Source organism: Bos grunniens, chromosome 7 (genome assembly GCF_055505025.1).
Source record: "Bos grunniens cultivar Pamir isolate PY7600 chromosome 7, Bosgru_T2T1.0, whole genome shotgun sequence".
NCBI classification, from domain to species: Eukaryota; Metazoa; Chordata; class Mammalia; order Artiodactyla; family Bovidae; genus Bos; species Bos grunniens.
In genome coordinates this window covers 92,134,231-92,160,141 of record NC_141171.1, presented here as the reverse complement: position 1 = coordinate 92,160,141, position 25,911 = coordinate 92,134,231, and the positions used below count along the sequence as shown (strand labels likewise).

At 37.5% G+C, this 25,911-nt stretch overlaps 1 long non-coding RNA gene across 1 annotated transcript in view; it reads left to right on the top strand.

Moving 5' to 3' along the window:
* The first annotated feature begins 8,771 nt into the window (after positions 1 to 8,771).
* Positions 8,772 to 25,911, top strand: part of LOC147369965 (uncharacterized) — a 191,156-nt gene continuing 174,016 nt past the window's right edge. Inside the window, exon 1 of the long non-coding RNA XR_015168235.1 lies at positions 8,772 to 8,890. This is a non-coding gene — a long non-coding RNA (uncharacterized LOC147369965). The remainder of the gene's footprint in view (positions 8,891 to 25,911) is intronic.

Genomic DNA, 25,911 nt, shown 5'->3' with positions numbered 1-25,911 from the left:
TGTGGGTACAAATTTTCCAGACTGCTATTTTCGGAACATATGGGCAAAGCTGAAATATCTGAACATATGTATGTATGTTTGTGTACGTATATAAGCGTGTATATTTGTATAAGCAACCACATTTTTATTCTCCCCATCACCCTCCCGCCCTCTTCTACATTTGGAAGATATTTGAAATATGAAACATGTGCTTGGTGGGCAGGCAATAAGTATTATTTTATAATTATCGACAATCATGTGTGTGTTTTCCTTAACAAACCTACAAGCGATTAATCTACCTTAAAATATTCCATATGAATTATTTCTGTTTTATTTATCTGTATACACTCTGTATTTCCACAAAGGCAAAGGTCATTTGTTATAATCTTGTTGAAGAAGATATGATTCTAAATTACTGTATGTACCTAGGTCAAACAAGATTCACCAAAATTTTAAAACAAAGAAATATTAAAAAGATAATTATGATAACTGGTAGCATTATTTTAGGGCATTCAGTGTAAAAGCACAAACTGCTGAAATGGGTTTCTGCACATGTATGAATATATATGAGTCTGGGGCAGGGGTCTTGTGAACATATATGTGGGGAGAATCTGTGATGTGGGTTTTTACACAGGCATACATTTTTGCTTGACAAATATTGTAGGACTATTTTTTTAACCTTTTAAATACAAAATTATATTAATAAAGTGTTGTATTTGACAGTGTGCTCAAATATCAAAGGTGCAAAATTATACTATTTACTCTTCTCTAGTAATGCAGATTTTCTTTAAATGATCCATAGTTTACCATGCCTTCCTTTTTCTACTTAGTTTCTCTATTCTTTGCATTTAAAACAAATAAAAGTGACTAAAAATATGGCTGATTTTGATAACTTTCAGCTTGGATGATCCATTCAAAATCTTCATATCCCAAAGAGGCTAGTTAGTCAAATGTTACCATCAGCAATTTCAGAAAGTGGAAAGTTAAAAACAAGATTATAAATTAAAAAGAACAACATTGTACTATGAAACTATTGATTAGAAGTTCTTATTATTTATGCACTGAAACATTAGATAGCATTCTGTTTATTTCATATGATGGAAAACTCTTAAAGTTTGAAAATCCCAGGAGCTTTCTTTTTTAAGCATCATCTCTGACCTAATGGCCATAGTATCTCACTTTTTATTCAGAAAACAATCATTTTCGAAGTGAGAACTATGTCATACCCTCAGTGCAGTGTGTATCATGTACATGTATGCTTCCAAGAATGATTCCATTCATTTTTTCATGAATCTTGGGACCCCGAGGTGAAGAAGTGATCCCAGTCCACACACAGTACACCATCCTTCACTCAGTTCATCTCCCCTGCACACTGAAGGCATTTGGGTAAATCTATTTTACTCAAAGATCATTTCATCTTTCAGGAAGTCAACATGTTCTCAATAAAGATTTACCCAGCCTCAATTATTGTTCCTTGCCTTTGTAAACGTCAAACTGCTTCTTTTAAAAACAGCCATCCGAACAAGATGACTATGTTTTTAACACAATAATAGCATGCCTGTCAGCCGGTTACCCCATTTCTAGGAGTCCTGTTATAGACCTCTTATTACACACTCCCAAGCCCTGTTTTCCTAAAAGCACCTTTCAAGTACCCTGCCTTCCACTGAAATGTGGCTGCTACTGTGTGCTTATTTTAAAAATGGCTTGACAGAATTGCTAATGTTCTCATTCCTTCAGGATATTTCCTAATACTTGTAGCCTTTTCATGTTTCTAATTAGGCCAGTAATGGTCCCTGAAGTTAAACCAATTAAAATTATTTACTGTGACACACAGTGTGGAGATAATTATCTGATATCTGAATCCAACTTCTGCTTACTTCGCAACATTACTTAATAGAAAACAGAGAAACTGATGCCCATGCTTTCATTTTCCTTGTCTACCAAATGTGTTTGCCCTATAGCAAACTGTTTAAATAAAGCATTAAAATCTTTGCGGTGCTAATCAAAATGTTTAAAATCCACTCACACTCCTTTTATAGTTCTGAAAAGCATATAAAACTCTTCCACATTACCTTTTACATTATACTTGCTGACCAATGTAGTATTACAGCCACATTATAAACAGATAATGCAGCTTCTGCAGTTTCTAGTAACCTTACTTTTCTCTTCCCCTAACTCCTCTACTCTGTTTTTTTCTTTTTAACATTTTTTTTCTTCTTTCGCTTTCCTCTTTGTCTTGTGTTTTCTTCCGAATTTTGTGGTTCACCATAAGTGGCACAAAGCTGACGGATTTTGAAATATTAGCTTCATACAACAGAATATCATTCTGTATAGTCTAAACATTTATTATAGCATGGAAGGAGACAAGTTGGATTAATTACTATTTTATTTTTGCATAGGGTTTGGAGTTTGGAAGATGAGAGGTTTACAAAGAGAATTTTCATCAATGGCAGAAGTCTCAGCAAAAGTTCAGTTTATATTTAATGTAAAGCAAAAATCCCTCTAGGAAAAAAAAATTCACAGAGCAAGTAAATCATATCGGGAAGCAATGCTTTTCATTAAAAGTTGGCTGGCATCATGTTGAGAATTTGGACAAATGTAAAGACTAAGCCTCTAAGTTAGGCTTGCATATGCTGTAGTTAAATGCCAAAGTGCAGCCTCATAAAGAATTATAGCTTAGACACTTTGAGAGCATTTAGCCCATAATTCCCATGCAAATTATTCTAAGAGAAAATTGAGTTTCATGCCAAAATGCCACCTTGAGACTGGCAGTATAAAGTTGTATATTAAGCCTGATCTTAGGATGGAGTCCTTTACTATTTCCTGCTTTTTGTTCAAATAGTCATGAAAACCCGTACAGATAGAGGACAGGCACAGATACATTTTCCAAGTCACCATATGCTTAACTGAAGCCCCTTTGCTGCTTGTAATGACTATAATTTAGAGAAACAGATCACAAGGGGAGGAAGTTAAAACGCTGGTCAAATCAGAGCTGTAGCCTAAGAGTATGGCATTCAGGAGAAACTTGTGGTTCAAGACACTGGCTTGGGAATGGTAATGGATCAAATGTAAGAATCTGGGCTCACATGGGATGACCAAGATGCCCTGTTATTTTTCCCAGCAGATAGTATAGAATGCCTGTCTGTGTACCACATGTGCTTGGCCTGCATTAGGTCACAGAGTGCCAGGAAGGGTAGTGGAAACTTTGCAGGGAGGCCTTGAGAGTATTCAGGCAAGGGGTGAGAGTCTTTGCACAAGCTCTTTTTCCTGCAGCACTGAGTTTGACCTTGGCAGAACTAACATGTTTATGGTGGTTACAATTGAAGAAATCTGTGTTCCTCCTCCTATATCATGTATTTTCCCCATAACTTTGTTAACACAACAAGCTTATTTCATTTTTTAGTTATTTGTCTATGTTGCTAAATAAATGATACACTTAACAGCTGTCATTAATGCCTCTTCAAGGTTAGTGACTGCAAGCCTTTTCAGAAGAAGTAGAGTTATAGACTGTAAAACAACACATTAAAATAATAGCAAAAGATGATTTTTCCAACTATTTTTATTTAAACTTTACTGTTTTCTTTCAATTTTATTTATGTGTAATATTTTACATTAATTTATATGATAGCTTAAGTATTAGCTTTATCTTTCCAACTATTTTAGAGTTGTGGTCCAAGTGTGTGCGTGGTCAGTTGGTTAATCGTGTCTGACTCTTTTCAACCCCATAGACTGTCTTCTCTGCCCATAGGATTTCCCAGACAAGAGTACTAGAGTTGGTTGCTATGCCCTTCTCCACAGGATCTTCCTGACCCAGGGACTGAACCCACATCTCCTGCATTGGCAGGCAGATTCTTTACCACTGAGTCACCTAGGAAGCCCATGGTCCAAGTAGCCATGACTTATACAGCATTTAACACAGAAAACTTTACAGAATAAATATTTTATTATTAAATTTAAATTCAATTCCAGACCTATGGATTCTGTACTATGGATACAGCAAAGCCTCAATAAACATTTTTGTATTCTGACCTCCAGAAGTTTGTATCATAGCATATTGACTACTACTTATGCAAGTGAATTCATCTGTGTCCCATACAAACATGAGTTAGAGGAGGAAGGAAATTTAATTTTATTCAAGTTTTAAATATTAATTTAACTCAATTAAATTTCTGAAGTTTTATATACTGCTATCATTGTGCTACTTATTTTCATCATTTTCTCTAATTCTAAGCATGAAAAATACAGTTAGTAATACAATTATTCCCCAGATTCTTACTCCTCTGCTCTTAGATCATCACATAATACTTGTGAACCTGGATGGATGTTTAAATAACATAGCTTATAACTTAATATTCACCACAGAGGCTGGAAGCAGGATGAATTAGGAAAAATACACTTGCATTAGTGGGAGTTAAAATGATTGGAAGAGGAAAGAAAAGGATGATGAGAGGATGGTGCTGAATATGTAAATAGAAGAAAGCATTATTAAGACAGTGGTGCAGACAAATCATGAAAATATACTCTGGAGGTAATGCTAACACTATTTTGAGCAAATATTGAACAGTATCCAATGAATAAAAAAGAAATAGATCAATCAAATATTCTAGGCTTTATTGGAGGTGACGGGAAAAATCATGAAAGATTTAGAATTTAATTTCCTCTAAATTTTATACTTTTAATCTAAGAATTTACATGCTAAAAACTGGTTGACACATGTTATGAAGTCATCAATGTCACAGACATTCATTTAGCTGATTCAGCTTACTAATCAGCATAAGTGGAGAGTGGAGAAAGGCAGGAAACGGAATGATAATGTTGCTTTGATTGTAGGTCTAAAGCCTACACATATATTAATAAGCCAAATGTGAAAAGTGTAGAGAATTAGTCCTATAAATTGGAAGAAATGAGGCCATCCTGCTCATTTTAGAGTCAATCAGTCAAAAAATATTGATTGAGCACCTTTTCTGTCTCATACCACTGGGGTGCAGGGATAAACAAGAATGACAGAGTCCCTCTCCTCAAGGAAATTAATTTCTGGGGATCAGAGAATAGATGATAAGCATATCAGTAAATAAGATTATATCAGGAACAAGTAAACCTGAAGGAAAAAACAGGATAATGAGGTAGAGGTACTAACAGTGAGTGTTGAGATCTCATTAGCTATGGTGGTTGGTGCCAAAAAATAAAGTTATGTGCCAAGGTCCTGAGAACAGGATAAATTTATATTATTCAGGTGGTGTGGTTAAGGAGGCATGTGAGAGGTGAAGTGAAAGTGTTACTCGCTCAATCGTGCCTGACTCTGTCCATGGGATTCTCCAGGCAAGAATACTGGAGTGGGTTGCCATTCCCTTCTCCGAGGAACTTCCCAAAGGAGGCAAAGGAAGGAACAAAAAAAGAACCGGAGTTTAGAGACACAAGCAATATGTTCCATATGGAACTTGTGGACTGTGCTAAGGATCTTGAATTCTTAATATAGGTGTCCTTGCGATGGGAAGCCACCACAGGATTTGAAGTTTGGAAGTGAAATTTCATCTGAAGTTTTTTCAGATGAAAACCTGAAGCTCCCAAAGGTTAAGTAATACACAGACCTTTAAAAGTTGAATGAAATGATGAAAATTACTGAGCTAAAGTTTCCAACAGTTAAAAATGACTAAAATCGATGAATATTTAGAACAAAAGGAAGCCCTCTACCAATGAATAACTGTATTAATCTGCTAGGGCTGCCACAGCAAAGTACTACAAACTGGGTAGCTTAACCTCAGAAATTTATTATGACAATTCCGAAGGCTAGAATTTCAAATCAAGGGCCTGGCAGGTTTGGTACCTTCTGAGAGTTATGTGGGAAGATCCACTCCAGGACTCTGTCTTGGTTTGCAGATGGTCATCTTAACTTTCATGTGGTCTTCTCCCTGAATATGGGCCTGTGTGCAAACCTCCCCTTCTCTATAAGAGATTCAGTCATAATGAGTTAGGGGTCGACCCTTCTCCAGGGTGACCTCTTCTCAACTAATTACATCTGCAATGACTCTATTTCCAAATGAGAAGTGAAGTTGCTCAGTTGTGTGAGACTCTCTGCAATCTTGTGGACTGTAGCCTGCCAGGCTCCTCTGTCCATGGAATTCTCCAGGCAAGAGTACTAGAGTGGGTTGCCATTTCCTTCTCCAGGGGATCTTCCCGACTGGGGGATCGAACCCAGGTGTCCTGCATTGCAGGCAGGCAGACACTTTACCCTCTGAGCCACCAGGGAAGCCCCAGGGAAGACCCCCTCATTTCCAAATGAGGACACATTTTAAAGTATTTGTGATTAGGACTTTAATACATGAATTGGAAGCAAACACAATTCAACTCATAGTAAGTATTTTGTTTAAAAAGCTGAAACTGTTAAGATATAAGCAGAAAAAAAAAAAAAAAAAAAGAAACACCTTTCTTACCTGAAGGATGGAGAGACGGGAGTGCACCAGTCCATGTGGTTGCAAAGAGTTGGATGACTCAGAGACTGAACAACCGGATTGACCCTTTAAACTCATTCCTTAGAAATTTCTTCTTTACCCCTTAAATGAAATCCTAACCTATGTTGGTCTTTTATTTATTTTTAAAGTTTTAGTCTCACAAAGAGCCTTATTTGAAAAATCAAAATGTCTGGTATGGGGGCTCGGTTGCCTAACTCTTTACGTATGCCGCGGAAGGATCTCCTTCCTACCTTGTTTTTAGGTGAGGGTACCCACACGGAAGAAGAAGAGGATCTGTGCAAAAGTGTCTTCTAGCTCCAGCTCTCGCTCTCCCCACTTTGGTTTGGGGCCCCTTCAGTGTTTCACCCAGATGAGAAAGTGATTTAGATAAAAGGGGCTTACTATAGGACACAATACATCAGATTAGGGAAACATTTAAAGCTGGCCTTTTGATCTCCTCAGCTACTTTTCCTAGACTTAAATAAAAATAAATAACCCTTTGGGAAAACTTCAATAGCAACTCCCAAGGTGGAGGGAAAGGGGGGGAATTTGCCCCCGGGACCTCACCAGTCAGCTCCTACGTTCCCTGTACCAGGGATCCACAACTTCTGCACGATCTAAGGCCTAATGATCTGAGGTAGAGCTGATGTAATAGTAATAAAGTGCACAATAAATGTAATACACTTGAATCATCCTCAAAACATACCCTGCCCTGGTCAGTCTAAAAATTGTCTTCTAGGAAACCAGACCCTGTTGCCATAAAGGTTGGGGACCACCGCTTTATATAGACTCTTTTTGCTGCGGCCATTGCCCCATCACGGCTTGTGGCTGTCTTGCCAGAGTTCCACTTCAGATAGCTCTAGGCTTTCTCTTGTGGCCCACAGCCAAGCCTCTGGAACCACGTGGCTTTCCTCTGCAGGTGGCGCTAGGACTGTTTGCTTCCATTGCCTCTCACTGTTTCTCTGTTCTTGGGACTCATAGCCACTCTGCCTCTCACATTTAGATTTCCTAAAGGGGGGTCAGATACCACCCCACCACGTTCCCATTCCTAGTGATCGCAACACAGACCCTCTGTGCAATCACCTGACAACCATCTCTGTGGTCTTGAATTGAGGAGGACACAGCCTCTACCCATCTCCCAAGGGGAGGGCTTGGAAAGTCTTTACACATTTACACCATTCTCAGGTTTTTTTTCCTGCAAAAATATTTCTCTTCCCAGCGTGCTTTGACTTAGCTTTTCCATCATTGGTCTGTGGGTGTGAAATGAAGCATCTCCCTGCCACTTTGGTGGCACCACTTTTACAAGTCTGACATATGTCTTTGGAATGTAGGGGACATTGTACCAATTCTTTTGTTGTTGACCTCCATGGTCTCAACTGAAATTGAGATAGTGAAAGTGTTAGTCACTCAATTGTGTCTGACTCTCTGTGACCCTGTATACCACCAGGCTCCTCTGTCCATGGGATTCTCCAGGCAAGAATACTAGAGTGGATTGCCATGCTCTTCTCCAGGAGATCTTCCCCACACAGAGATTGAACCCAGGTCTCCTGCATTGCTGACAGATTCTTTACTATCTGAACCACTAGGGAAGCCTCCATGGTCCCACCTGAAACTGAGATAAAGGAGTCCCCTTTTGACCTTCAGGTACACAGGTAACCATGAAGTCTGGGTCATAGGAGAGATGCAACCTGCTAAACTCACACTCAAAATCCCTATTAGTCAATTTAAGCTCTTCTGCCTGTAAATGAAGGCTTCCCAGGTGGCTCTAGTAGTAAAGAACCCACCTGCCAATGCAGGTAGATATAAGAGACATAGGTTCAGTCCCTGAATTGGAAAGATCCCCTGGAGGAGAGCATGGCAACCCACTCCAGTATTCTTGCCTGGAGAATCCCATGGACTGGTGAGCTATATATAGTCTATAGAGTCCACAGAGTTGGACGTGACTGAAGCGATTTAGCATGCATGCTCCTGTAAATGAAATCACCAGGACTGATTTTCTGATGTAGCTCTCTGTAGTTAATGGAAACATCAGAGTTGGATTTGTTTTGATTCCCTCTAAAGATACAGTAACCTCAAACATCCAGGTAATGCTTTCATAATTAAGTATCTTTTCTGGCACACAAGCGGACATAGTGCTCCAGATCGTCATCTGTGAGTTTTGGGAAGCACTGGAGTGTTGCAAAAGTTTCTCTCAACATATTTTTAGAGCTCTGCTCACATTGCCTTTATTGGCTGGTTCCCATCTGCTGCTGGAGTGCCGAAGCCAATGGTTTACACCTGTCGCTGCTGAGGACTTGCCTTGTCTGACCCGAGCCAAGTCAGCTCACCTGGAGATACGTAGGATATTAAGCCATTTACCCAGGGGCAGCCAATAAACCCTAGGGCATAAAAGCCAGGGCTTCTTGCTTCGAGAAGCTGCTGTGGGATCCCACTTCCAAGCTTTGCCTCCGGATAAAGCCAAGGTCAGACTCTACCTGAGACCGTGTTCTCAGTTTACCCTTTTTCCTTTCCTCTACTTGCCCCTCCTCCAACTAGGTTTTCTCCTGAGAGCACCTGAAATGGGGAGATTTTAAACTACTTATTCTGTCACCATGGTACTCAAATTTTCTCTTTCTCCTGGGAGTCAGATTTAGTAATTTCCTAATTTTCTAAGAAGTATCCATTTCACCTCAATTCAGGTTTATTGGTATACATATTTTCATGATACTCTTTTATCCTTTTAATCTCTATGGCAGCATAGAGAATTATGTTCCCTCTTTCACTCTAAATATTTTTTGTTTCTTCTTTGTTTCCTGGATTCCAGAAGTTTTTGTATCATCCTTTTCAAACAAGTGACTTTGGCTTTCTTGATCCTATTTAATCCTGGATTTCTATCTCATCAATATCTTAATTTTTTCCCATTACTTTCTTCACTTTTATTTCCTCTTTTTTTAGATTCTAATATAATTTGTTACTTTTTCTAATATAAATATTTAAGTATTTTTTTTTATTTATGCTGCTTTTCTTGCTTCAACAAGGGTTATATACTATTTTCATGTTTTTCCCTTGTGTTTTCTAATTTTCATTATAATTTCATCTCTGATGTGTGAACTTTAATTTCTAACATTAAGTTTTTGTCATTGTCACTCTTTTCTAATTTGTAGTAGCCAGAAAATGTAGTCTGGATGATAACGATTCTTTAAAATGTCTTTAGAATTGCTATTGGCCTAGTATATAATCCAGTTTTCTAAATCTTTCCTGTATATTGGTGGTGAATGTGGGGTGCGGGTTGGGAGTGAAGTGAGGAAAGTGTATTCTCAGGCTGTTGCTTTTGCAAGCAATATTATATTTAGGTTTACAAATCTGTATGGTGCTGCTCCTAACCTTTATTCATTTATCACTAAGAGAGGTGTTACTATCTCCTTCTACATTGTCAAGTGTAACACATTTTTGCTACGAGTTCTTTTCCTTCTTTTTTTCTTTTTTAATTTGTATATCTTGAATCTGCATTTTAGATTTTCACTATAAGAATTATTGTGCCTTCCTACTTAAGTTATTAATAGCATGTACTGACTCTCTTTATCACTAATATAGGTATTTGGCTGGTAAGTGACATAGCTTTGTTAGCTCTTCTTACGTTCATATTTGCTTAGTATATTTTCTCCCATCCACTTTGCTTCTTGTATTCTATAGTCTCATGTTTTAGAGTTTGTCTTTTTAATTGGCGTATGGCGGGGTGGGATAGGTTTTTCAGTCATCCTGGCATACTTAATCTTTTCCCTGGAATGTTTAATCTAATTATATTTAAGTTAATATAACTTACATTTTATCACCTTGTTTCAGTTTTGAATTTTTTCACTTTAAATTTGTATGGTATGATTTATGTTTTTTTTTCCCTCTATTGGATTGGTTAATTTTATAAAGTTTAGTTGATTTTTTTTTTTCCTGCTTTCCAGGTGGGTAGCTATGCATCTATTTCTACTGTTTTAGTGCTACCTCTAAAACTTTTTAAATGTATATTAAGTTAAAAACTGTAGAATCAATAACACTGTTTGTCATCAATGTCATATAGAAATGCTAGACTGTTTTAGTGCTTATAAATCTCCACCCAGTTTACATAATATTGCTGTCTGATGTTTTATCCTTTTTTGACTCGACAAATGTTATTTCCTTAGTCAAATTTGTTTATTTTTGCATCAATTTACCATGTTCATCCTCTGCCATCCCCTTATCCTCCTGCCTTCAATCTCTCCCAGCATCAGGGTCTTTTCCAATGAGTCAGCTCTCTGCATTAGGTAGCCAAAGTATTGGAGTTTCAGCTTCAGCATCAGTCCTTCCAATGAGTATTCAGGACTGATTTCCTTTAGGACGGACTGGTTGGATCTCCTTGCAGTCTAAGGGACTCTCAAGAGTCTTCTCCCACACCACAGTTTAAAAATATCAAGTCATCGACACTCAACTTTCTTTATAGTCCAACTCTCACATACATACATACATGACTACTGGAAAACTGCTGGAAAAACCCTACTTGAGTTTGTTAAGTGGGTGGCTTTTGGAAAGCACCTAAGGATGGAGCTGGTTGCCAGTAGGGACCGATCATGGGACTGGAGGGTTGAAACTAAGTTCCCTTGCTTCTAGGGGAGACTGGAGGTTGAGTCCACTGCCAGTGATCAGTTATTTAATGTATCACGTGTATATAATGAAGCTTCCATAAAACCTCAGAGGGCTGGGTTTGGTGACCTTCTGGATGATAGAAAACATGAAATCAGGGGGAGTGACACAACCAGAGAGAGCGTGGGAGCTCTGTGCCCTTTTCCTGTATCTCATCCAGTGTGAGCTCTTACATCTGGCTTTTGCTATTTATATCCTTTTAAAATAGACTGGTAATGTGGTCAGTGAAATGTGTAAGTACTGTGAACTGCTTTACCCCAAGAAGGAGTGTTAGAACCTCCAATCAATCTATAGCCAGTGGGTCAGAACCCGAGGTCATTGGTTTCTGAAGTTGGAGAGGAAGCAGTCTTATAGGACTGAGTTCTTAACACGTGGAATCTGATGTTATCTCCAGGTAAATAGGGTTAGAATTGAGTTGAATTTTAGGACACCCAACTAGTGTCAGAGAATTGCTTGGTGATGTAGGAGAACCCATACACATATAATTTGGAGTCAGAATATCACTTAAGTACATCTTTGACATTCTGTTAGTGTGCATGGTTAGTGTTTTTGAGAGAGGTGAGCTGTGATTCTAGAAGGAAAATTTCATAAGGAATTTGGTACTTAAACTAGGCCTTGAAGAATAGATAGGATATTATTGCTCAGTCTGAAAAAAAAAAAAAAACTTCAATCTGGAATAAGGTTGAAAGAATAGTGTAATGAATTAAACACATATCTCCTTTTTCCCTAAACTTAATGATTGTTGACATGCTGTCACATTTGCACTTACATCACTTGCTCTCTACACATACATGGAAACATACACAGAGACTCACACATGTATTGTTTTTACAATTTGCAACTCACAGTATCTTATTTTATCTCATAATAAGTCAGCACACATCTCCCAAGAAATCCAATAATTTAGCAACATAATAGTATCTTCTTTAAAATCAATAAGTATAAATATTATAAGTAATAAACTTATAATATTTATAAGTTTAAGGGTTTTCAAATGGTCTCCAAATTGTAAATTATAAAAGTTTTCTTTTAATCAAAGATCTAGTCAAGAATCTTGCATTGTATTTGGTTATCATTTCTCTTTACTATCTTTAACCTAGAAACAGTGCTTCTCAATGGGGCAGTTTTGTCCTCTGAGACATTTAGCAGTGTTCACAGATGTGCTTGGTTGTCCCGGCTTGTGGGAGGTGGAGAAAGAACTATTGGCATCTAGTGGGTGGAGACTGGAGATGCTGTTAAACTGTCCATGTACAGGGTAACCTCTGCAGGGAAGGATTATCCAGCCCAAAATGTCAACAGTGCTGAGGTTAAGGTACCCTGATCTAGAATTGTACCTTTTATCCTTTTTTTCCCTCTCATAGCACTGATATTTTTGAAACATCAAGTATAGTTGTCTTGTAGAATGTTGAACAATCTGGCTTTGTCTGATTGTTTCCTCACGACTCAACTTAATTTAAACATTTTGGCAAGAATATCATGTAGTGATACTTGCCTTGTCATTTTTATCGTCTCTTGTTCATTATTCTTCCAGTATCTTGCTTCATTTAATTACATTAAATGCTTCTTATCCCATTATTTGTCATTTCTTTAGGTCTGAAGTCTTTTGTGGAGTTTCTTGGTTTTGCTCACTTGTTTCAGCTGATTCTCAATTGTAACAGTTTATTATAAGTTTTAGGGTTTGGGGGAATATTTGATTGTAAATGCATGTCCTTTGTCTTTTCATCTGTGGGAGCTCTGACACCCAGATTTAAAGAGATTTTTCCTTTAAAAATTTTTTTTTCAGGAAGTATTTGCATTTTCTACTTTATTTTTCTTGCCAAATAGTTAATATGAATCATGTACTCAAACTCATGTGACTGGTTAGAATTTCTCTTGGAAGACAGACACGTATTTCTACCATTTCCTTCTTTTGGCAGGTTTTTAGCTAGTTGATTCTCTAGGGTTGTTGCCCTTCTGTAGTCTAGTATTATGCGTATCTCCTTTTTTCTCTTGCAATAGCTCCAAGCCCGATTTCTGTGCTTGTGTGGACACAGATGCTAGGTTGATGGAGATTGGCATCTTCCCCAGGGCAAACACCATTGCTTCTTAACTCCCTGGTTTTGGGCTTTCTTATTGCCATGGGCTCCCAACCACTTTCTTTATTGTTCTGACAGCTCTTCTGTGCACTTAGAAATAACTTTTCTTTAACCAGCAATTTAAGTGTTTCCTTCCCTCCTCCTTGAAATTTTTTGAATACACTTTCACATTTTGTCAGAAACAGAAGTCTTTTTATTCAATCTTTAACATTAAATCGTCATTCCAAACCTTCCAGTTTGGACTTTCATGCAAATGAATGGTATTCTAAGCACTACACAGGAATAGATCTCTCATCTATTGTAAAGCTGTGCTGAAGAAACTACCAAAGTGGGGACTGACATCACCATCTTTAGTTTTTCCCATTGGATGTTATTTACCAACAAATCAGGATCAGACTCTACCTCTGTATGCATTTTGACTAAATTCTGATTGCAGGCTAAATTGCTCTTCTGCTTCCTATGTAATGGCTTATATATGTCACACCATACTATCTCTTTCTCTCCTTTGGTGTGCCATCTACAGCTGGATGCCTGCATATGTTCTTTTGCTGCCTGAAACTTTTTGAAAGGAGGCAAGTGTAATTTAAATTTTTGTGGAAAAATAATCTAGACATACAGCAGACATTTTTTGAGTCATTAAATGGTGATAATATTTCATTTAATTTGTTCACTAAATATGTATGGAGTTTCTTTCTTGGGACAAGCATACTATTAGAAACTTGGGGATACAGCAGTGATCAAAATAGACATTGCCCCCATTTAACATTTTCCAAGTCTATCCATGTTTCTGTAAATGGCAATATTTCATTCTTTTTTTATGGCTGAATAAAGCTCCATTGTGGATCTATAACACACCTTCTTTATCCATTCATCTGTTGGTGGACACTTAGGTTGCTTCCATGTCTTAGGTGTTATAACTAATGCTGCTCTGAATATTAAGATAATGTATCTTCTTGATTTAGCATTTTTGTCTTTTCTGCACGTATGCTCAGCAGTGGGATCATATGGTGACTCTATTTTTAACTTAAGGAATCTCCATTGTTTTCCACAGTGGCTGCATCAATTTACATTTACATTCACACCAACAGTGTAAGAGGGTTCCTTTATAACTTATATATAGTTGGAATAAAAATATAGTAAGTATTAATCTAACCATATCCATGATTGCATTAAATGTAAACTAAGTGCACTAATTAAAGGCAGATATTGTCAAAGTAGATTAAAACAAAAAATGTATTGTGTCTGAAAGAAACACATTTAAATAAAATGATCCAAGAAAAGTTAAAAGTAGAGAGGTTCAAAGTTGAGCACAGGGACAAAAAAGAACACTAGAGGTAACTGAAATCTCTGGCAGCTATAGGTATAAGAACATCTAGCTAGATTAGACTAGTTCTCACAATAAAGTCATACTTACCTCAGTTCTTATGGCCCAACACATATCCATCTTTCAATAACAATAAAATCATAAAGAATTCTAAAGGCAAAAGCAAAGCAAAAAATAGTTTGAAGAGCCAAAGCAATCATCAGAACCAGTTTTGATATAACAAAGACCTATTATAGGTCTTTGAAATACCAGCCAGGTAATTTAAAATAATTATGATTAACATGCTAAGGGCTCTAATGGAAGGAGAAGACATGTGAGAAGTGGTAATGTAAGCAGAGAGATGAAAACTCTAAAATCAAAAGAAAGTGTGTGTGTGCATGCATGTGTGCTCAGTCGTGTCTGACTCTGCAACTTCATGGAATATAGCTCATCAGGCTCCTCTGTCCATGGAAATTTCCAGGCAAGAATATTGGAGTGGGTTGTCATTACTATCTATAGAAAGCACTGTAACAGAAATGAAGAATGTTTCTGATGGGCTCATCAGTAGACTAGACATGGCTGAGCAAAAGTTGTATGAGCTTAACGATGTACCAAAGGAAACTTCCTAAGCTAAAATCCAGAGAAACGATAAGGAATGAAATAATGTAATGAAGAAAGATATACCATGCTCGCATGAATTAAAAGAAAGATGAAGTATCTCTATTAATTCCAGACAAAGTCGACTTCACAATAAGAAAAAAGTATCTGGAATAAAGAGAGGCATTACATGAGGATAAGTAGATTCATTCTCCAGGAAGATTTATAATGACAATGGTAACAATAAACTTAAAATAGAGCATGAATGCACTTGAACAACATAGCAGCCAAACATATGAAACAAAAACTGCTAGAGCTTAAAGGAGAATAGAAAATTAACTCATAGTTGGCAGCTTCAGTATTCCTGTCACTAATTAACAGAGCCATCAGGCAGAATATTAGTATTTTTTCTGCCTCATTTTGGCCCAACATATATCTCACAACCCTCTTACTTCTATGTAAGATGTAAGATGACTCAACAGTATTATCAATTTAATTGATGTTTATGTCTTTAAATGTCTTTATCAAACAACAACAGAAGTGAATTTCTCCTTATATTTACACAGAACATTCACCTAGAGAGACTACATTCTGGGTCATAGAATATACCTTCACAAACATAAAAGTATGGTAATCATGCAATATATATTTATTCTCAGGCCATAATGGACTTAAACAATAAAGTAATAACAAAGGTACTTGAGAAATCCAAATACTTGAAAAGTAAATAATACATTTCTAAATAGCTGATGGATCAAAGATGTCTCAGGAGAGCTCAAAATATTTTATACTCTGTGAAAATAAAAACATTTCATTAAATTTGTGGGATCCAGTGAAAGATTCCTCTAAAGAAAATGTATAATGCTAAACCTATATATTACAAAAGAGAACAGATCTTCAGCTTCCACATTAAGAAACTTGAGAAAGAAGAGAAAACTACAAGTGAACCAAACAGAAAATAATGACAATTAGAGCAAAAATCAATGAAATTTCAAATAGAATAGAGAAAAATCAACAAAACTAAAAGCTGATTTTGGGGGGATAAAAAAATGACAAGTGTCTAGCTTTGGCATGATGCAAGTGAAGGCAATATTTGCTGATATGATAAAGGAAAAAGAGGCAAATTTTGAAGATAGGTCAAAGATACAGTATCAGACATGATTATGTTTACAAACAGGTTAGCTAAGAAGTGGGTCTTCCCAGATTCTTTACTCAAGTAAAGACTTCACTTCACTTTCATAGAGTCATGGAAGTGAATAATTTTTCTAATGGGTGAAGAAAATTGTGTGTGTGGACTCAGTCATGTCTGACTCTTTGCCACCCTATAGACTGTAGCCTGCCAGGCTCCTCTGTCCATAGAATTCTCCAGGCAAGAATACTGGAGTAGGTTGCCATTTCCTCCCCCAGGGGATCTTCCTGACCCAGGGATCAAACCCGCGTCTCCTGTGTTGGCAGGCAAATTCTTTACCACTGAGCTACCTTGGAAGCCCGACTAGCTGTGTCAAATGGCACTAAAATGTCCTGGCAACAACAAATAAAGAGTGGATTTACTTTTAGGCAATGTGGAATCACTTGGTAGCCTCAGCAAGAGCAGAGTTAGTGGAGCAGTACATGTGCAAAATGTCAAGTTGGCACAGAGACAGTTGGAGACTTAAAGTAGGGAGGGAGGGTAGGGTGAGTAGACAATGCCTTTCAAAACTTACTTCAAAGTAGCAAAGAGCTTGAGTTGCAGCTGGAGGTTAATGTGGGGCTAAGAGATTTCTTTGACTCTTTAGAACTGCTCAGGCTCCTGAATGTCTGTAGAGATGACACAGTAGGAAAGGGAAGTTTGAAGATGCAGGAGCAAGTTCCTGAGAAAGAGAGCTAGTTATCGGGCACATGTAGACGGAGAAACTGCCTTATGCTGAACCCTGACTATGTGTCTGGGTGCTAATCTCTGGGCTTTATGTGGATTATTTAAGTTCATCTTCACAGTAGTTCTGTGAGGTTGATAGCTTCTCCATTTTATCATGAGAAATTCAACGTTAGAGACATCAATAATTAGCTCAAAACTGGAGAGCTAGTAAGTGGTGGAGCCAGGATGCTAACTGGGTCTGATTGCCACGCACAGAGAGATTAGATATTTTAATGACTGCTTGTACTGCCTCTTATTTTCATGTCTGCAACCACCCTGAACCTACACGCAAATGAAATAATTATGATTTCCTTCTGATAACAAAACAATGAACTCAAAGTAGCACTATGCCAAGAAAGAAGTTCCCAGCTCTGCAATATTTGGCTGTGAATCAGTCAAATAGATTAACATACCCATAGTATCTTTGTACTTACTGTTCTTTCTCGCTTCAAGTGCTTTTTCCTGAAAATTTGTGTGATTGCTGCTTTCTTTTCCCTCAGATATAAACCTGCATGTCATTTTTGTAGAGTACCTGAAGGAGGAGTGAATATCAGGGAGAATATTGAAAATGAGAATCCTGGGCAAAGACTGGCAGTTCTTACTACCCAAACTTTTTGCAGAAAAGAAACTCATTCTAAAGAACAGATAGGGAGAACGTAGGCCCTACTGGCAAGTTCGTTCTCCTCCTTTGCTTTGTGATGCTATGCAAGGTAATTAACCACTCTGTGCCAGTTTCTTCACTGTAAAATGGAGATAATAATAGACCATCTAACAGGAGTTTTTATAAATATTAAATGAGCTTCTTCATATAAAATGCTTACAACAGTACTTAGCACACAAGTGTTCCGTAGTGTTAGCTAGCAATATTATTAAAATCATCTCTACTGAGAGATGGGATGCATTATCATGCTGTCTTACCATGACGATGCTAAAACATTTGTTCACTCTAATTAGCTCCCTTTTGCTTTGATTCCAGATTTGCAAAGGAATTTCCCAATGATTATTTTGTTCCACTTTGTATCTGCAGACATGAAAATCATAGTCTGGCCCCCTCTGCTTGGGATCTATGGCTGTTAGTTTCACTGTAAATTAATTAATATTCTTATGAAATTAATCATACAAATTTGTCCATAAGGGGAAATTGTCTGGGCACACTGTCTAAACATAGAGTATTCTGGTTCCCTCTTTGGTTATTTCTTAATAAATATGAGGCTTTATTCAAAGCTTCACAAGCTTGAAAAATGTACCTTCATCCTGGAAATATGCTTCAGAGGTATTGAGAAAGGTAGGTTGGATAGCAGACTGGTGACTTTCTATATGATGAAAATCACTGTCTTAGGAGAGAGTTAGGGGTGATGGGATAGCTTGTTTGAGGCAGACAGCATATAACTCTGTATGCAGAACTTTCTTCCCATTTGCATTTTTAGAATCCATGCTATAATCTTTGTGTTACAGATGGTGATGAGAGAAACAAAGTCACTTGCCCAAGGTCACGTAAGCAAGAGTTGCAGAGCCTACACTTAGACTCAGCTTTGATGGCAAAGGCTTCTCACTATACATAAACTTGGTTCCAATAATAGTAAATATACAAATGATCAGAAAAGTATCCCTTTGAGGATAAGAGTCATTTGAAACATTTGCTTAATAATGAGAATTCTATAAAAAGGACTTTGTAAAATCAAAGGAATATTTAAATAATTATGTGATTATGCATATAACTACTGTCTTTTTTCCTTTCCCTCCCTCCCTCCCTCCCTCTCACACACACACTCTAAAAATATACTAGGAAATCTGTATAAGGGCATGGATGCGTGACACATCCATGGCCTTACACAGATTTGCTAGAATATTGTTAGTTCTTTATGTAATTTTAAACTCAACAAACTGTAAGTTAATAGATTTAATCGTGTGAAAGAAGAACATGCTTGGTGTAAACTAAAAAGACATTTCAGAAGATTGCTGTTAATGTAGTATGCCGTTGGTTATAGCTTAGTTAATTGGGTGACTTGGTCAATCTAATGGTTTTTCCATCCCAACTCCAGCTGAAAAGTTTGAACATTAATAGCAGACTTATAAGTCGTAGCTTACCATATAGCTTACCACATACATAAGTAATGTGGTTTGTGAATTCATTGACAAGATTGTGGAAGCTGAAGTCACACAATCATGTTGCCATGTGGAGTGTTGTTTGGCTCTTTTTATTTCTCTAAGCTTCTCAGCTTGGAGTGGTTCCTGAAGAGTTTAACCACAATCCAGCAAGTTCTCTTCCTCTCTGAGATGAAGCAGCCTGCACTCATGCCTGGTTCAGTTACAGCAGCGTTTTTATTCATCTTATAAAAATGCAAGTGAATGTTACCCAGCGTACCCAAATATCATATCTGGTTTAGAAAAATACAAGTAGACTGAAACACAAGCACAGAATTCAACCATAAAGAACAGTGCATGTCAATAGCTACAAAAGAAAAGAACCATAAATAGATTCAAAAGACTGTGGAGGAAATGGGGAAGAAACAACAATGCCAAAGAAAGCTTAAGGTCAGTGATTTAAAAAGTTCCTGTGAAGGAATTTTGGTAATAAAGAAAAATACAGCATTATTAAAAGTACTTATGTAAGACAGCAACCGTTACAAATAAGTTTCAGAATTTTCTTTTTCTTACGACATTTGTAAGGTTCAGTTTTTCCTTTTTATCCCACTACTGTGCTGCTTCAGTTTTCCTTTCAAGGCTTGATTTCTGGTTTTCCTCGTTCTCTCCTATCATGGCTCTTTGAGCAGACTCTAGACCCAACACGCAGAATAGTCTTTTTTTAAGTGTCAATCTCATTAGATGATCATCTACTCTGGTTATTCCTTTATTTCCTAGTATAAATACTTGTGTCCTTAAGTGATACCATGTGCCTTAACGGTGAAAGTTTGTGGTTGCGAGCCATGCGCTATGCTGGGATTCCCACCCTCTGGAGGACAGGATTTTGATCTGGGGTCAGAGGCCTGACTCCTTGGAGCTTTTTGTGTAGCAAAGTTTTGTTAAAATATAAGAGAGATAGGGAAAGCTTCTGATGTAGACATCAGAAAGGGACAGAAAGAGTGTCCCCTTAATAGTTTTTAGCAAGACATTTTATGTCTGTTGCTGCTGCTGCTGCTAAGTCGCTTCAGTCGTGTCCGACTCTGTGCGACCCCATAGATGGCAGCCCACCAGGCTCCCCCGTCCCTGGGATTCTCCAGGCAAGAACGCAAGGCTGAGGGAGTTTCACCTGACCCCTCTCCCACGATATGCATTTTTGAGATAGAATGGCACAAGGTGTGTCGTCTTTGCCATAAAACAGTTGACATGAATACAGGTTTATTGAGCCATTATCAGCCCAAGGTTTGAGAAAAGAAAAAAAGTTAGGAGGAACCAATTAGAAGAAAGGCAGATTCCAAAGCAAATACATGGTTTCATTAACATAGCTTAAGAAAAATATTTCCATAAGAAAAACGCATTGATTAGCTCAAGGTTTGAGAACTTCCAGATGTTCAAGCTAGATTTAGAAAAGGCAGAGAAACCAGAGATCAAATTGCCAATATCCGTTGGATCATCGAAAAAGCAAGAGTTCCAGAAAAAACATCTACTTCTGCTTTATTGACTATGCCAAAGCCTTTGACTGTATGGATCACAACAGACTGTGGAAAATTCTGAAAGAGATGGGAATACCAGAACACCTGACCTTCCTCCTAAGAAATCTGTATGCAGGTCAAGAAGCAACAGTTAGAACTGGACATGGAACAACAGACTGGTTCCAAATTGGGAAAGGGGTACATCAAGGCTGTATATTGTCACCCTGCTTATTTAACTTATATGCAGAGTACATCATGAGAAACGCTGGACTGGAAGAAACACAAGCTGGACTCAAGATTGCTGGGAGAAATATCAATAACCTCAGATATGCAGATGACACCACCCTCATGGATGAAAGTGAAGAACAACTAAAGAGCCTCTTGATGAAAGTGAAAAAGGAGAGTGAAAAAGTTGGGTTAAAACTCAACATTCAGAAAACTAAGATCATGGCATCTGGCCCCATCACTTCATGGCAAATAGATGGGGAAACAGTGTCAGACTTTATCTTTAGGGCCTCCAAAATCACTGCAGATGGTGACTGCAGCCATGAAATTAAGACACTTGCTCCTTGAAAGAAAAGTTAGGACCAACCTAGACAGCATATTAAAAAGCATAGACTTTGCCAACAAAGGTCCATCTAGTCAAGGCTATGGTTTTTCCAATGGTCATGTATGGATGTGAGAGTTGGACTATAAAGAAAGCCAAGTGCCAAAGAATTGATGCTTTTGAACTGTGGTGTTGGAGAAGACTCTTGAGAGTCCCTTGGACTGCAAGGAGATCCAACCAGTCCATCCTAAGGGAGATCAGTCCTGAATATTCATTGGAAGGACTGATGCTGAAGCTGAAACTCCAATACTTTGGCCACCTGATGCAAAGAACTGACTCATTTGTAAAGTCCGATGCTGGGAAAGATTGAAGGCAGGAGGAGAAGGGGACGACAGAGGATGAGCTGGTTGGATGGCATCACCGCCTCGATGGACATGAGTTTGAGTAAATTTTGGGAGTTGGTGATGGACAGGGAGGCCTGGCGTGCTGCAGTCCATGGGGTCGCAAAGAGTTGGATATGACTGAGCAACTGAACTGAGAAAAGTTAAGTTCAGGTGGAGCCAGGTGCCTCAAGAGAAAAGGGAAAAAAGTCTGCCACTTGCAGTTTATTTCCTCCTGCTGCTTGGACCTCTGGCCTCCCTACCAAGACTGTTAACACTCTCACCAGCATTAAGATTGTTCTGTTTTTTCAACCTTGGTTTATTTGTACTTCAATCCTTTACTATAACCTCAAGCACAGCTTATTTTTTTCATGTTTTACCAGTGGAAGACTAGATTTTTGTCTCAAATATGGTTAAATAAGTTGAATTATATCTAAATGTTAAACAAAAACCTACATATTTGTGCTTAGTAAAAATAAAGGAAAACAAATTGAAGATGTTAGTAATATAAATGGAAAGAACATTTCAAAAACAAGCTGTCATTTAGTTCTAAGACTTTGGACGGATTACTTAAATCTCTCTTTCTGAGTAGTAAAATGGAGTAAATAATGCTGAATTTATGCATACACTCACCTACATCTACAGACATTTCTGCTTTATAGACAAACATTTTTGAGTAAATCAAACATTTCTAACTACTTTTCCAATTTCCATTGTCTTATTCAGACTGTAGCTGTTTTCTATAATGTCATATTTCCCCATAAGAATTCTTCCCTTTATGAAGTTTTTAGTGAATGTTATTTTAAGTTTTACTCTACTGAGAAGCAATAGAGAAATGTGATACTAAGATAGCACAGATATAGAAGTAATAAATATGGTCTCTAAGATACAGCCTGAAAACAAAAAGCTGTGTTTTCTACCACTATACCAATTAAATGACAGAGACAATCACTGAAATATAGCAGAGTAATTTTCGATCTTATTTTTTAAATGTGTGCATTGCATTAAACCTCTTCCTAGTTGATAAGTTTTTAATATGCATTCCATGCTATTACTAAGTGGAATATATTGCCCTGATACAAGTTAGATGTTTTAAGGCATTCTGTCGATGGAAGCAAATGACAAGTGGTTCCAGTCCTAATGTCAGTCTGCTAATCACCACAGCTAATCAGTCCTGGCATTCTCATGGTTCAGTGGCCAGCAATGGAGTAAATGGCCAGTCTTTGGCATTAAGGAGTTAAATACTCCTTAGTCCAAACTTTGAAAAAGTTTTGCTCCATGCCCTTTTAGACAATGACTAGCTGTTAAGCTCAAAACTAATTAACATTTCAAGTACTAGTGTTAATCAGTATCAGGAAGACTCAAGGGAAACACTTCTCTGCAGAGACCCTTTTCTTCCTTTGCTTTAAAGCAATAACTTCTAAATTATTACTTTAATTTTAAGTTGTGTTTGGCACATAGTAAACAAACCTAAAAATCGGGAAGCTGAAAGAAATGGGATCATGGGTTGTTTCCTTATTTCTTAGTCTTTCTAATAGAGGCAAATCCTATCACACTGATTTTTGCTTGTTTATAGAAACTAGCTCAAATATGTGCAATAATCTTGTTCTTTAATATGGATCCATAAACTCATAGAATGTAGGAGTGGATATAATTTAATCCCCTACAACCTTACTCTCTTCCTGCTGCTATCTGCAGATTTAGAAGTAGGGCTGATAGACTGTCCAGTTGTATGAGATGAAAATAACCTGACTTAAAACTTTATACTTAGGTTTGGAGAGGGTCTTTGCAACTCAGATTCCTGTCCGCTGCCTCATCTTACACATGCAGGCACTGAGGTCCATGGTCAGAGAAGTGGCTAGTACTGGGCAGGCATTTGGAATACCAGTGCTTTCAATTCTGCTCTGTTCTTCTGAGTACTGGATCGAATGAGAGTAACCACATGCTTAAAATTCCAGTTTCATTTAATTGGGATATGTAGGTAGTAATGAGTCTCTACTAGCCCACGAACTTAAAACTGAAACATGTAAGATCTTTGGAGAGATTCTGTTTTTCTATAGACAGTCAAGTAGGCAATGCTCCTTTTGGGACTAGAATCTATATGTCTTCTAGTAGGTGGGTGGTGTGGTGGCATCTTTGATTACATATGGACTTGGGACTTCCCCTTTCCCCTGTATAATAACTGTGTATCCTTATAACTAAGGTTATCTTTTCTATAACTAAGGTTTTCATTTCTCCCCTATGAAAAGAAGATAGTACTACTTACCTTATGCTCACTGAGATGCTGACAAGAGATAGTATACATATTCTTGCCTGGTACATAGTAAGTTTAATAAATCACTGAAATAAATAAGGGGATATTTAAATGGTAAGGTCTGGACGAACTGGAAAAATGATGCTCATATCATGACACGCTAAGGTACTCCAAGTTGCCTCTGAGACCATGGATGCATTTGTGGGGGCACTTTTTCCTTCTGAGCTGGTTTTATCAAAGAAGCTGCATGTGACAATATAGATGTGATGTGCTCCTCGTTAGCTTGCCCTTAAAAATGAAATAAGTGGGTCCGGAGAGTTCATGGGAAAAATAATCTAAGACCTCGTACCTGTGAAGATTTCAAATCGTCACGGTGAGAGCAATGGGAGCAGTGACTGATTTCCCGCACCCCCGCCCCCAACCCAAGTATACAGATTGAATCTCACAAACTGAGTAACAGTTATAATCTTGAAGCCTTGAATAATTCAAGGTTGTGGGGAAAGCAGTACTGAGGCTTCTGTTGGTTGGCACAATGTGCCCATCTTAGAGAATTGTCTGTCCCTGGCAGTCCAAGGCTTTGTATTGCTTTAGTTGCAACCTTGAGAGTTTTGCAATGAATTCTTGCACTTAATGACCTCTAGGCCAGCAGACATCCAAGAACGTTTGGTTTGGCCATCCAAGATGAAACATGGTTTCCCTCAAATCAAACTCATTACTGACACAGGAAGGGCTCTTTGGATATAAGTATAACTAAGGAAAACTAAAATTGTCCTCACTCATTCTTTAAAGATATTTTGCCAGTACCTTTAGTCCCAGTCACAAAAAGACAAAGGGAAAAGAGTAGTAACACTACCCTCATGCCTCTTTCTCTGAATTTTAGTAAATACAATGGGCAAAATAACAAATTGTAGGAACATGGTACTCTCTTATCTTTAAATGGAGTTTCTGGAGGCTTGAAACTCATTGACTGTATCTGATACTGAGTCTCCAGGGCCCAGCATGTGTGAGTGGCTCACTGTAGGGACCATAAGTAATTATGGTTCCCATACTTCCTTCTTTCATGCAGTCTAAGGGATTGAAGGTAAATCTACCTCCATGCACTTAATAATTGAAAGATCGGGAAAGACTGGGAATCAATGAAGATGATGATCTTCCAAGTTGAAAAGTTCTATTTAATTTCAAAGCCTTGTTGCCTTTGGGTAAACTTACTTCCTGATGCTGAGGTAGTAGGCCAAAGTTGGCTAGGAAAGCACTAGTTAGGATGCAGAATGATTGTAGAGAAAGTTTTAGCACTGTAAGAACTCAAGTATATGACCTTTATATGCTAGAAGGATGTATAAAGAAAGAATAGTCTAATTGTATATAACTTCGTGCAGTTTTTTTAAAAAAATTCAAGTTGGATAAAACTTAAAAAAAAAAAAAAAAACTACCTCAAATTTGGGAGAAAGTGAGTTGCAGGCATGTCTTATGAATACAAGGTTTGTATAATAACGTGATGAGCTATTTAAGAATATCGTTTCACATGTGTAGGAAAACAATGCATGCACCCGGTCCTTAAGAATGTTTATCTCAATGGAAAATACAATATGAAGAGAGGACAGATTTTTCTCTTTCTACATTATTTATATCTGCAGTGCTTGAAATTTATTGGTAAAAATGTGGTGAAGTATGCCCACTCTGAAATTATGGAGATCAAGCACTGTCTCCTCTGATGGCTAGCTAGTATTTAATATCTGAATGCTTTTTTTTCCCCCACAACTGTAATATTGTGATAATGATAATTTTACCTTACAGAATGATTTTGAAGTTTACACAGGATAAAAGATAGAAAAGTCATCCAGTGATAACAATAGGGGTAGTCAATAAATATTATTGGCTGTTATCATCATTGTTAATTATCAGTACAAGCAAAAAGCACTTTAAAAAACTAAAACTACACTTAAAGGATCTGAATGAAACATATTTTTAAAGTTACTTTGTGTAAAATGTTACACAAAGCTTCTTTGACCATCTTTTCTTAGTATGTTCTTCTGTTTTCCATTATCCATGTTCATTTTTTTTAAATTTACATGTTATATTTTCTTATTAACTCTGTTCATTTCCTATGCCTGCTGCAAGTCTGTTAGCATCATGAGGGCAGGGCAGCATCTCTTTGACACTGAAGTGCAGCTCTGGATAACTAGTCCTAGC